The sequence below is a fragment of the Camelus bactrianus genome, chromosome 33, assembly GCF_048773025.1.
Source record: "Camelus bactrianus isolate YW-2024 breed Bactrian camel chromosome 33, ASM4877302v1, whole genome shotgun sequence".
Lineage (NCBI taxonomy): Eukaryota > Metazoa > Chordata > Mammalia > Artiodactyla > Camelidae > Camelus > Camelus bactrianus.
The window spans coordinates 9014421-9026528 of record NC_133571.1 but is presented as its reverse complement, the minus strand read 5'-3'; the positions used below and the strand labels follow the sequence as shown (position 1 = coordinate 9026528).

The 12108-nt window shown below is 45.7% G+C and overlaps 1 non-coding gene across 1 annotated transcript; it reads right to left on the bottom strand.

Annotated features, from left to right (window-relative positions):
- Positions 1–11686: 11686 nt before the first annotated feature.
- On the bottom strand, positions 11687–11793 carry LOC123612869 (U6 spliceosomal RNA). The gene has a single exon (XR_006720135.2). It is a non-coding gene; the product is annotated as a U6 spliceosomal RNA (small nuclear RNA).
- Positions 11794–12108: the final 315 nt, after the last annotated feature.

Below are 12108 nucleotides of genomic sequence, written 5' to 3'. Positions count from 1 at the left end.
AGCCTAGACCACTGCCCACAACCACTGCTGCCCTTTGGTGTCTTAGAAGTTGGAATCTAGGACAACAAAATACTCCAACATTTCTGTCAATGCCCTTATTTGTTTTAGCTTTGAGAATCAACCAAGAATCATAGAGTTCTGGGACCCACAGTGGTTTTGACATAGCATTTTGTCTCTCCTCTACCTCCTTACCAAGCCATCTTAAACAGGGAAGGCTCTGTCCTCCACTAGTACAAAAATAAACAAACGTGGGAATGTGAAACGGTGCGGCCACTTTGCAAAACAGTTTGGCAGTTCCTCCCCATGATAAACATAGAATTTTGACCCATCAATTACACTCCTAGATAACAACCCAAGACAAATGAAACCATATGTCCACAGAAAAACTTGCACGTGAATGTTCATGGCAGCATTATTCATAAGAGCCAAAAATGGAAACAACTCAAATATCTATCATCTGATGAGTGGATGAACAAAATGCAGTATGTCTATCCAAATAATGGAATATTATTCATCAATAACAGAATGGAGTACATGCTACAACCCAGATAAAACCTCGGAGACATTATGCTAAGCAAAAGAAGCCAGTCACAAAGGCCACACACAGTATGATTTCATTTATGTCAAATGTCTAGAGTAGGAAAAATCTATAAAGAAAAGAAATAGAGTAGTGGTTGCCTATGGCTGGGAGGCAAGGGAAGTGGGGGCAGGGTGGAATCAAAGTTAGTAAGTCCAAGTATTGTTTGGGGGATGATTAAAAATATTCTAAAGTTGGATTAGGGCAATGGTTGAGCTACTCTGTAAACTAAAAACCATTGAACTATGTATTTTCAACAGGTTAGCTTTATGGTTTGTAAATGATATATCAAGACAACTGTAGGGGGAGGACGAGGATGAGGAAGAGGAAGAGGAGGAGGAGGGAGAAGAGGAGGAGAAGGGACAAATTTTAGAGCCATAGAGAATAGTTTGTCTGGTGCCAGAAGTAATGTAGTCTAGTCCCCAGGTAATACATGCCTCCATGAGTGTGTGTGTGTGTGTGTGTACTTCCAAAGGCTCAATCAGGAACACTCCTTGTATAGTAGACTGTTATTCTGGTGGCCACCAATAAACCTCCTTTTAATCACACCCTCTTTGTATGGTCTTCTCCCATAAAAACTCTGGGCTCCACCACTGACTTGCTTTGGTCAACTGGACATCAGTTAGCAAGCATGACTCAGCCAGGCTGAATTAGTGTTTGCAGAGTGAGGCTAGTCCTCTCAGAATGCTCTCACTTAGATCCCTGAGCCACCATGAGAAGAGGTCCAGCAACACAGACAGACCCCATGGAAAGAGAGAGAAAGAGAGAGAAAGAGAGAGACTGCGCCAGCCAGCCCCCAACCACGCCAGATACCCCAACTGATGGGGGAGCCATGGAGTGAAGAATTCATCTTGGATGTTCCAGCCCCATTAGCCACTCATGGAACCAAAGAACCACCCAGCAAAACTCAGCCCCAATGGCAGAATCATGAAAAATAAAACATTGTTCTTGTGTAAGGTATTAAGTCGTACAGTGGTCCGTTATGCAAAAAATACTGAAGGACCCTGAAAGACCTGCCAGCCCCAACCCCGTCACTCACTGATTTGATGATTGATTTCACTCTGATGCCCTTGAGTTCTCTGATGGATCTAAGGAGAAGTACGATTTTAATGTGTGTACAACATGCCATTTGTCACTGCTATTTAGTGCAATTTAACACAATATTTATCTGATTGGCATATGAGTTTACTTCACATCACCGAGAACTGGCTGTACCAGGATTCTGTGCTTGGCAATGAGAAGATTGATTATGGTTATTATACTAATGGCTGGAAAAATGAATTTCATCAGGAAAGTTGTTTTGAAGCTGCAGTGATGGGCCTTGTATGTTTACTCATGAAAGACCATACTGCATACTGAGTACCAATCTTGGAGGACCCTGGGACCGGGATGTTGGAGCTGGTGAGACACACCTGCAGTGAGGGGCCACTTAAGTGCCACCAAAAGACAGAGACACCCTTTTAAATCTTTTCTCTAGAGTCTTACCGCTTTTTCCATTGACCAGATCGCCTCAGCAAGCAACATGTTTTGGAAAAAAAAAAATATCCATCTCCACTGCTAGGTGAATGTACCCTCAAAAGATGACACAGGTGGGAACTTCCAGAAACATGTGACTTTCCTAACAGCCCCGAAGCATCTGTTTGCCTGTCCTGTGATTGCTGCAGCAAGTATCTGTTTTGAAAATATTAGCAGTACACACGTTTTCTTGTGTAAGGAAACATTTTGACAGTTAAGACTATGCCAAATAAAGGGCTTTGTTTGGAGTCTCTTTGAAGGGTTGGAATTTAGACGTACATTTTAAAAGATAAACCTTGAAAATCTGGGGCTAAAAACAATGTTTTCTCTCCAGAACAGGTCCTCGTCACCCAGTTCAATTAATTGCCTCGTTTCCCCACTTTATCTCATCGCGGTTACAGTTTTGTGCCTGGAGGGCAGGGTCTTAGTACAAAGGAGGTCATCTTTGTGCGAAAAAGAAGGCTTGTTTGGAATTCCTGACAGCAGTCAGCGGAACCGCTGGTCCTCTCCGGTCCCATCTTCTCCGTGGCCTCATTAGACTCCCCGAGACCTCCCCAGACCTTCCCCACCGAAGAGAGAAAATGAGGTTTGCAGGATGGCTTTGGGCCACAGCTGAGCTCTCGCGATAACACAGCATGAACGGACTTCACCTCTGAGCCCGCTAATTGCTTCTACTTCACTTACAATCAATGGTCCTCTGCCCCCACTGCAATTTTCTTGTTTTGAAAAATAATAGTGTGACACATGCTTCTATTAGGAGACACGGGACTGGCCGCCCTCCTTAGCACCCAGTGGATCAGCCGCAACCTGAAAATGCTCACCCATCCCCGGTAAACAAATTGAAAGCACATCGCAGCGGAGGGGGAGTCTCTGAAACTGAGCCGCATAATGAGAGGAAGCAGAAGAAGAGATGCTGTTAATAATGACACAGTAATTGGAGGTCACCCAGAGAGAGCCCTGGTGCACTCCACATTCACATTAGCTTTGCACAAAAACCACTGTAGATCTTTCTAAAGAGCTAATGTGGGCAATAGGTTGTTTATCAGATGTAGCTGGCACCAGCGGGACATTCTTCCACCCTCAGGTGAACTGGGCCAGCCGGAACCACTTCACTGTGAGAGCAAAATTTTTGATTGGAGTCAGGGGGGTAGTTAATGCAAAGTCCAATTGCACACCAAAAGCAGACCCCATGAACTCTAGAGCCAGTTTTTAGACACCTTCTCCTATCCAAGGTACATGCAAACAGTGACTCCTTAGGGACTGGGAGCATTATACACAAGCCAAGGGCGGGATGGACAGGCCCTGGGGGAAGGTGGGAGGGAGAGGGGAGGGCATCGGAAGTGTGTCCAATAGGGTATCTGAGTCTCATCAATCCCATCTGAAAAAAAAAAAACCCTATCCCCTGGGCTGGATTGAGGGAAATTCATTACTGTTTAATGAGTCAATATCAAATTCTAATAAAAAGATAATTTTTTAAAATCCCATTGTGTGGATGACTCATTATAACATTCAGATAACTCTTGAGTATATTAAAATTGTTCAGTGCCATAAATTACAATGGTATCAAAATAGATTTCCTTTGTGAAGGAATTTCCATTAATATGATTTCTGTACCCACCCCAAAGTGAGATTTGCACAGGGATAATGTGGAGGTGGTGTTATTAACACCTCATCTGGGTCAGATTTTTAGGCTCCTTGAAGCATCCTAGATAAGGAGGCACCCTTCCAACTAAGGGTTTGGCTGCAGGTGGGATTCTGTGCACCGCAGGCCTGTTATCCGGATGCCTGGCTTCACTGCTGTCTCAGAGTTCCTCCCCCACAAGCCTATACCCCAATCCCATAAATTAGAAAGACAAGAGGGTTCTTACTCACCGTCACCTTCACAGAGGAAAACTAAAATCCAGATCTAGACACACATGTGACTGCAAGGAGCTGAAGGTCAAGGGCTGTGTCCCTTGTGCCCCAGGGCCAGCTACAGCCTTGGGCAATGCAGATCCTGGACAAACTTCCCAAAATGAGTGAAGTGAATAAATGAAAATATAAGCTCTTTAATGCCTACTTAAATTAAACCAGTAGGTAAGAGCCACCTGCAAGTCAGGGACTGTACTGGATTGAATAGCTTCCCCCCAAAATCCAACTGGAACCTGTGAATGTGACCTTACTTGCAAATAGGGTCTTCACAGATGTCATCAAGTTAGGATGAGGCCATACTGGAGGAGAGTGGGCCTAAATCCAACAGGACCAATGACCTTATAAAAAGAGGGATATTTGGACACAGAGACACACGGGTGGAAAGGCCACGTGAAGATGGAGGCAGAGATTGGAGTGAAGCAGCCACAAGCCCATGAATGCCAAGGGCTGCCCACAATCAGCAGAAGCTAAAAGCACAGAAGGATTCTTCCCAAACTCTTCAGAGGAGGCACGGCCCTGTCAGCATTTTGATTTCAGGCTTCCAGCCTCCAGAACTGTGAGAATGAATTTCTGGCGTTTGAAGCCACCCAGCGTGTGGCACGTTGTTATAACAGCCCTAGAAACTAACACAGAGGCCCTCGGGGGGAGGTACCTGATGACTCCTTCAGGGCCCACAGGCAATCCCACAAAGGACTCGGCGAGAAAGCAGATGCAGTGTAGACCACCTTCTAAGAGGCTTGCACGTGAAGGAAGGGCCGTGTTGGCACCAACTGCTGGTTCCACCCTCATCTCTTTTCTTCCAGTCAACAGAAAGAAGAAAGAGACACCTGTCACCTGTGGTGTCTCACCAAACATCCTTGCATCACCTGCTTTGACTGCCATCATCCATCCCCACAGCCTTCCCTGCACAACACACCAGCCTCCACACCCCTGGCTCCATGCTTCCATTCTAAAAGTCTTAAAGCCAGGGAGCAATATTCAATACCTTGTAACAGCCTACAGCAAGAAAGAATATGAAAAGGAATATGCTGTGTGATTCGGAGGGCCGACATAAAAGAATTGCCAGAGACAAAGGGTGGAAAATAGAAAACGTGTTTATTAGGTATGCTGCTGTAGACATCGGGCCACAGACGAGAGGTGTCTGCGTGCACAGGGTCAATTGCTGAGGTCTTTTATAAGGGACGGTGACTTTTTACTGCTTGTACTGACACAACATTGGGCACAGAGGGGTCACAAAGTGTGTGATCAGCTCGAGCACAATTCTCTGATTGGTTGATGTTGAGGGAGCAGGGAAGAGAGGCAGGTAGTGAAAGGGTAGGGATTTGTGACTCTGGTGGTGGGTTGGGGCCCATCCTGGTGGCTAGGCTTTTGGGCATTGTGTGGTTGATCATTGTCTAGAGTTGGTAGTTCTACTGAGGTAGGTAGGTATTAAGAAAGGAACGTTCTTTATTATCTTTAAAGGGCAGTAACTGGACACTTGAGGGGCCTTGGAGCAGGAATCTGCCATATGTCTGTGGACCTATAGAATATATATAACTGAATCACTTTGCTGTACACCAGAAATTAACACAACATTGTAAACTGACTATACTTCATTAACACACACACACACACACACACACACACACATGCAGAGAGCAGGGAAAGGAATAAACCTAAAAGAAAAAAAAAATCTTAAAGTCTTAATATCCTTCCTCTGTCCTCAGCTTCCTACCCTGACAGCAGTCTCACTCAGGAACCATATGTATTCATTTGTTTATTTGATCAGTTAATCTAGAACCATGCACCAAGACATTTGGGTATAACTTGGCACAAATGTGGTCCCCTCTGAGGTCACCCTGCAGGTGTGAGCTGCTGTCTGTTCTTCCAAGGGTCATGAGGAATGGTGTCCCATGTAACTTTCTATAATGAAGGAAAATGTTCCATGTCTTCGCTGTCCAGTACTGTAGCCACTCATCACTAGTATGACTAGGAAACTGAATTTTTAATCACATTTAATTTTAACCTTAATTAAGTTTAAATAGTTATTATATGTGGCTCACGGCTCCCATAGTAGATTGTTCAGTTCTAAAAGCAACTTTTTAATCAGACAAAAACACACAGACACAAAGAGCCCCAGAGACATCACACACACACAAACACACACACACACACAGTCACACCCCCCCCCAAGGATGAACATTAATTCTCAGAGCATGAGAAGGAAAAGAAATCTTACCTAACTCTTCCATAATTTGAAGGCCATCTCAGCCCACAGTGGAGTTAATAACCCACATCACTATGCACATCAGTGTTAGTTTAGTTCCTCTCCTCCGATCCCCAAACTCCTTTCAAATTGTACCCCTTTGGGCCACTGAGAATAAATAATGGGCCTATTACTGAAACTCCCACTCCTTAATGGCTGTTCCTTTAGCTACATAAAGACCCTGCTGATGATCTGAAATCACCATTTACAAGGGCTTGGTTAAGTGAGATCTTAAACAAGGTGCCACTCTTTCTCCCAGTCCGGGGGATGGGGAATTGGAGGAGGGGAGATTCCACCAATAATCCCCTTTCTAAAGCCTTCCCCTCGGCAGCGTAAGGTGGTGGGTTAGAATCTCACCTCTGCTATTTTCCTGGATCTGATTCCAAACCTCTGATCCTCACAAGCGTGTGACCTTGCATAAGCCCCCTGCAGTCACAGTGTGGGTCAAAGTCTGTGCAGAGAAAATGGAGAAAAGGCTAAGAAACGCCTGATCGACGTCCCTATTTCTCTCGCTCCTTCTTTTCCAAGGAGGCCTTCTTCCAAATGAGTCTGCGTCCTCCCTGGGAACTGGGGCTGAGAAGCTGGGAGGCATCTGCCATAAAACACGTGCGGGAAGCTACAGCCCCACGCTGGCTCCATGAGGACTCACTGCCCGCTGTCAAACACCTGGATGCTTGCAAATATCCCAGTAGCTGCCGTCTTCCACATAACCAAGGTGTCGCCAGGGGAGGAGGCGTGGTCTGGGAAGAGTTGTGAGTGTGATTTGCTCTGATCACAGTAGTAGAAGCGTTACAGCCTGGGGTTGGGGCTACACAGAGTCCCTGATCCAGCGCAGTTAGATAGAGGGTTCTTCAGCATCTGTCTGACAGTCAGGCCTCTGGTTCCGAAATAAGCACAGGGCTTGTCTCTGACTTGAATCACAGCGGCCCTAGTTAGCCAAGGGAGCCTTTTAAGATTTTCCTCATCTCAGAGTGGCTCTCTGTAGAGCCCTGTTTGATCAGTAATAAAGCAACTATCGGGCCACCCTGGCTGAGCACAAAGTGGAGTTTGATTTTCAGGGAGACGCCAGTCTTCCTAAGGGAACTGTGCTTCGTGCAGATTCAGGGCTGAGCTCCAAGCCTGAGGACACCCAAGTCACCTGTGGGAGTGACTGCGACAGTGGAAACGCCCGGGTGGCCTGCTGGCGACTTCACCCTGCACGTGGTCTGTCAGTTACAATGGCGGCAGGAGGTCCTTGTACTTTCTTCCTGTGCAAGGGGCCGAGTGGGACCGAGGCTGTGTTCCGTGGCACCCCTTTGCCACCCCCATTGTCACCCTCACCTTCCCTCATTCCCTCCCCCTAACCCAAGAGATTATTGTTTTTTTTAAAAAAAAAACAACCCATAAGCAATTTCATTTTCAATGCACATAAAAACTAAATAACAAAAAATGCCAGACCACACTTTCTCCTCTTTTAAATATTTATTCAGCAAATATTTATTGAGCTTACTAAATGCCAGAATCTGTATTAGACCTGGGGATATATGCAGGAGGGAGACAGACATCAAGTCTTTGTTGTAAGTGTTAAAATAGACGCTGGGCAGTGAGGTGTGATCTCTGGGCTCAGACAGACTGGGTGTGAAGGCCAGTCCTCCAGGACACTGGTCCCCTGGTCCCCCTCATATCCCACTGGCCATTCTCTTTTGGTGTTTTTTGCTATTTCCTCCGCATCTTCCCCACCCTTAAGCAGAGAAGTGGTCCCAGGCTGCAGCTGTCTCTTTTCCATCTGTACTCACTCCTCAAGTGATCTCTTAGGTTGTTAGATATTATCTCTGTGTTGTGACTCTCATTTGTTCCTCAAGCTTTGAGAAATTTATTTATCTGTTCTCAAAACTCCAGACTCATATCCAACCGCCTACCTGCCATCTCCTTTTCATCTCCACATCCGCTAGAGGTCTCACAATTAATGGTTCCCAAACTGAATCCCGTCTTCCCTAAGCCTCTCCTCCCAGTCCCGCCATCTCAGCTGATGGGAACAACATCCATCTAATTGCTCAGGTCCAGACCCTTGGAGTCATCCTTGTCTCCTGCCCTCTCCCGCACCCCACATCCAATCTATCGGCAAATCCTTTTAGCTCTTCCCCCAAATCCTGTCCATCACTGATGCCACTCTGGTCTAAGGCCTCGTTGTCTCTCTAGCAGATTATTGCAATGGCTTTGTAACCAGGCTGTCTGCTTCCAGACCTGTCTGTCCACTTTATTCTCAGTAAGTATCCAGACTTACCCTTTTAAGATCCGGACAGATAGCATCATTGTTCTGCTCCATTCCCTCCAATGGTTTCCCATCGATCTGAGGAAATGACCCAGGGCCCTCATTTCTGCACATACTGCTCCAGACACACCCACTGCCTTCCTGCCTCACCCTTGAACACACCAAGTGTGCTCCTGCTGAGGGATCCTCTCTTCCCCCAGGTATCTTCTGGGCTCTCCTCACCTTCTTCGAGTCTCCACTAAATGCCAGTGAGGTCCTCCCCTCACCACCCTCTTAAAACAGCACCCCCACCTCCTGATGCACTCTCTGGACCCTTACCTTGCCTTGTTTGCTTCATAGCACCATCTCCCACGGCACCGGTAGACTGAGTTTCTTGTTTATCACCCTTTTTCAACTCCATAAGATAAGATTCTCCTTTTGTTACCCAAGACTGTATTCCCAGAGCCTAGAAGAGTGTCACCACGTACAAGGAGTTCAATAAAAGTCTTGAATTGATGAACAAGTCAGATAACTTTAATTATAATGGAGAAGAATCTGAGATGCCCAGGTGCCTGCCCATCTCAGGGTCTACATCTGAGCAAAGGAGCCAAGAGCAGGTACGTCCCCAGGGGCTGCCATATTTTAGATCATGTGATCCTGTGACCCTGGCCACTGCTAACTTAAACCAGCAAGCAGCCCCTCTCCTGCCCCTCCCCCCTGCAGCCCTGCATCTCTCCACTTCCCTCCTCCCCGTTCCCCACACAGCTGACACACTTGAACTAAGACAATACTGTCCAACAGGAATGTCATAGGCGCCATACATATAATTTGAAATTATCCAGTGACCACATTTTTTAAATGGAAGAAGAAACAGGTGACATTAATTTTAATAATAGATTTTATTTTACCCAACTTATCTAAAATACTATCATTTAAACAGATAAAGCAATATACTAAATATTAATAAGGTACTTTACATTTTTTTAAAAAATACTTTTTAAATGGAGGTACTGGGGATTGAACCCAGGACCTTGTGCATGCTAAGCAGGTGTTCTACCAGTTGAGCTATACCCTCTCTTTACCTGGTATTTTACATTCTTCTCTTTTGTACTAAGTCTTCAAAATCAGGTTTGTATTACACACGTGTGAGACACCTCACTTCGAGCTTGCCATGTTTCCAAGTGTCCAATGGCCACATGTGGCTAGTGGCTCCCAGATTAGACAGTGAAGCCTTAAGAGGGTCACATCCAATGTGGGTAACTGTGCCTTCATGGTCAGGATCTTCCAACCAGCTGGTTCTGTAAGTGGGTCCGGCTTCTCAGATGATACTGGACATTTCCCACTTGGCAGGGTCCACATCCCTGAGTCAGGCCTGGCCTCCCTCCTCCATCCTGTCCATTCCAGCGTCTCCACCTGAGAAGCCTAGATGGAAAGACTCAGGGGGCGGCAGTTGGAAGCCTCTCTGAACATTCCCAGTTTAAGGCACATTTTCCAAGGTGGTTTTTACCATTGTGTAGTAGACAAGGTAATGCTTAATAAAAAAAGTGTTTTGCTTTCCATTTAGCTCTTTTTCTTTCTGGCATATTCCCTTAGCAGGGAACCTCTGAGGGGAAAAAGAATGAATGGTAGGATTCAGGCACCAAATCCCCATCTGCGAGACCAAACAGTCTTCTGACTCATCACACAACATGACTTGGCAGGAAGACCATGTTTAAAGAAGGTTCCATCCTGCGCGATGATTCGACTGGCCCCAGGGGCTCCACCGAGATGGGCTGTCGGGCGGGCAGAGCTGAGAAACTTCAGACAAAAAGTAGAAAGCAGGCGCGTGGGGTTTGAAGTTACGAGTGAAGAGCAGCCAGAAGGGGTAGAGAAACTGAACAGAGGGAGGGTCATCGTGATCTGCGATGGAACAGGCTGGTTAAAAGGAAACAGAAGCCGAACCGCAGGAAAAGGAGAGACTACCAGAGCAGCCGCTGTCTCTGGACCACATTCCTGGGATACAGGTAGTCTGCCTGCAGCATCTTCTGTGCTCCCGCCCTGGCCCCTGCATCCCACAACGCATCACCATCCTCTAGGGCGCCCGGAATGTGCCTCTATTCTTCACCACCCGGAGAAGCTTACTCCTCCTTCCCTCCTCCAGATGGCTAAGGGTCCAGATTGGACAAACTTGTGTCTGGCTCCTGTATTCTCTGACCTTACTCTATCCCAGAGCTCCTCGGCTACTCAGGAAAACAGCCTTCTTGAGACCCCTGCCAGGGGTGGACACTTACTTTTCAGCTGGGGACAACTCCTTAATTATTGGCAAGTGTAGGGACAGCTTGGGCAGCAGAAAACCCAGCTCTGGCTCTGGCCTGGCAAGATGGCACCACGCTGCCCTCCTTCTCACCCAGCAGGACCCTGGACCAGGCTTCTCAGGGTCCACAACTGCCACGTAGTGTCCTTTGTAGTCAACTAATTACCAACACTTGGCTCCTCTCTTTGTAAACTCAATATGGAACACTTGTTAAGCAGTGTTGAAGTTCTCTGCTAGGTGCTACAAGGTGGGGGCAGGGGGTACATGGATGTGGTGCTTTGCCCTCTGGGAGCTTGAAATCTCTCTCTCTCTTTTTCTTAAATTATTCATTCCACCATCATTTGAGGGGAGTTGCTCTCCTGTGGGGATTCTACAGGCAGCTTCCTCTATGGCTGTTCTCTTAGTGGCATGGCTCACTGGCACTCCCACTTGGACGTGAGGATTGAGCTAATGTCCACAGTAAATCTATTCTTTTTATTATTATTATTGTTGAAGTATAGTCAGTTTACAATGTGTCAATTTCTGCAGTACATCATAATGTTTCAGTAATACGAATACATACATATATTCGTTTCCATATTCTTTTTCATTGTATGTTACCACAAGATACTGAATACAGTACCCTGTGCTGTACAGAAGAAACTTGATGTTTATCTATTTTATATACAGTAGTTTGCATCTGCAGATCTCGAACTCCCAATTTATTCCTTCTCACCCAGTAACCATAAGTTTGCTTTCTATGTCTATGAGTTTGTTTCTGTTTTATCAATAAGTTCATTTGCGTATTTTTTTTTTTAGATTTCACAAATGAGTGATATCATATAGTATTTTTGTTTCACTTTCTGGCTTACTTCACTTGGAATATGATCTCTAAGTCCATCCATGTTGCTGCAAATGGCATTATTTTATTCTTTTAAAACTACAGAACACTTTGCAAATATGTGTGTCATCCTTGCTCAGAGGCCATGCTAATCTTCTCTGTGTTGTTCCAATTTTAGTATATGTGCTGCCCAAGCGAGCCCTGAAATCTTATTTTGAAAAGAAAATAAGAACATTTTACCTGGGAAAAATGAGATTACATCATTCCCCATGGTTTAGATATTGGTCTCAAAGAGCCTCTGTCGTCTGCGTAAATGCTCCTGCTAACACCATAATTGCTGCCAGTTGGAGTATATTCTGTATTGCCAACACTTTCCTTGTAGATGATCTGTGCTAAGCCACCCTTTAAAGTTCTCTGTGCTATTTTCGCCTCCTCTCCTTAATTAATTCCTTTGTTTAACGTCCATGCAATATTATCGACGTGTTTAGTGTTATTCCTAAATGCAGCCTGCAACCCA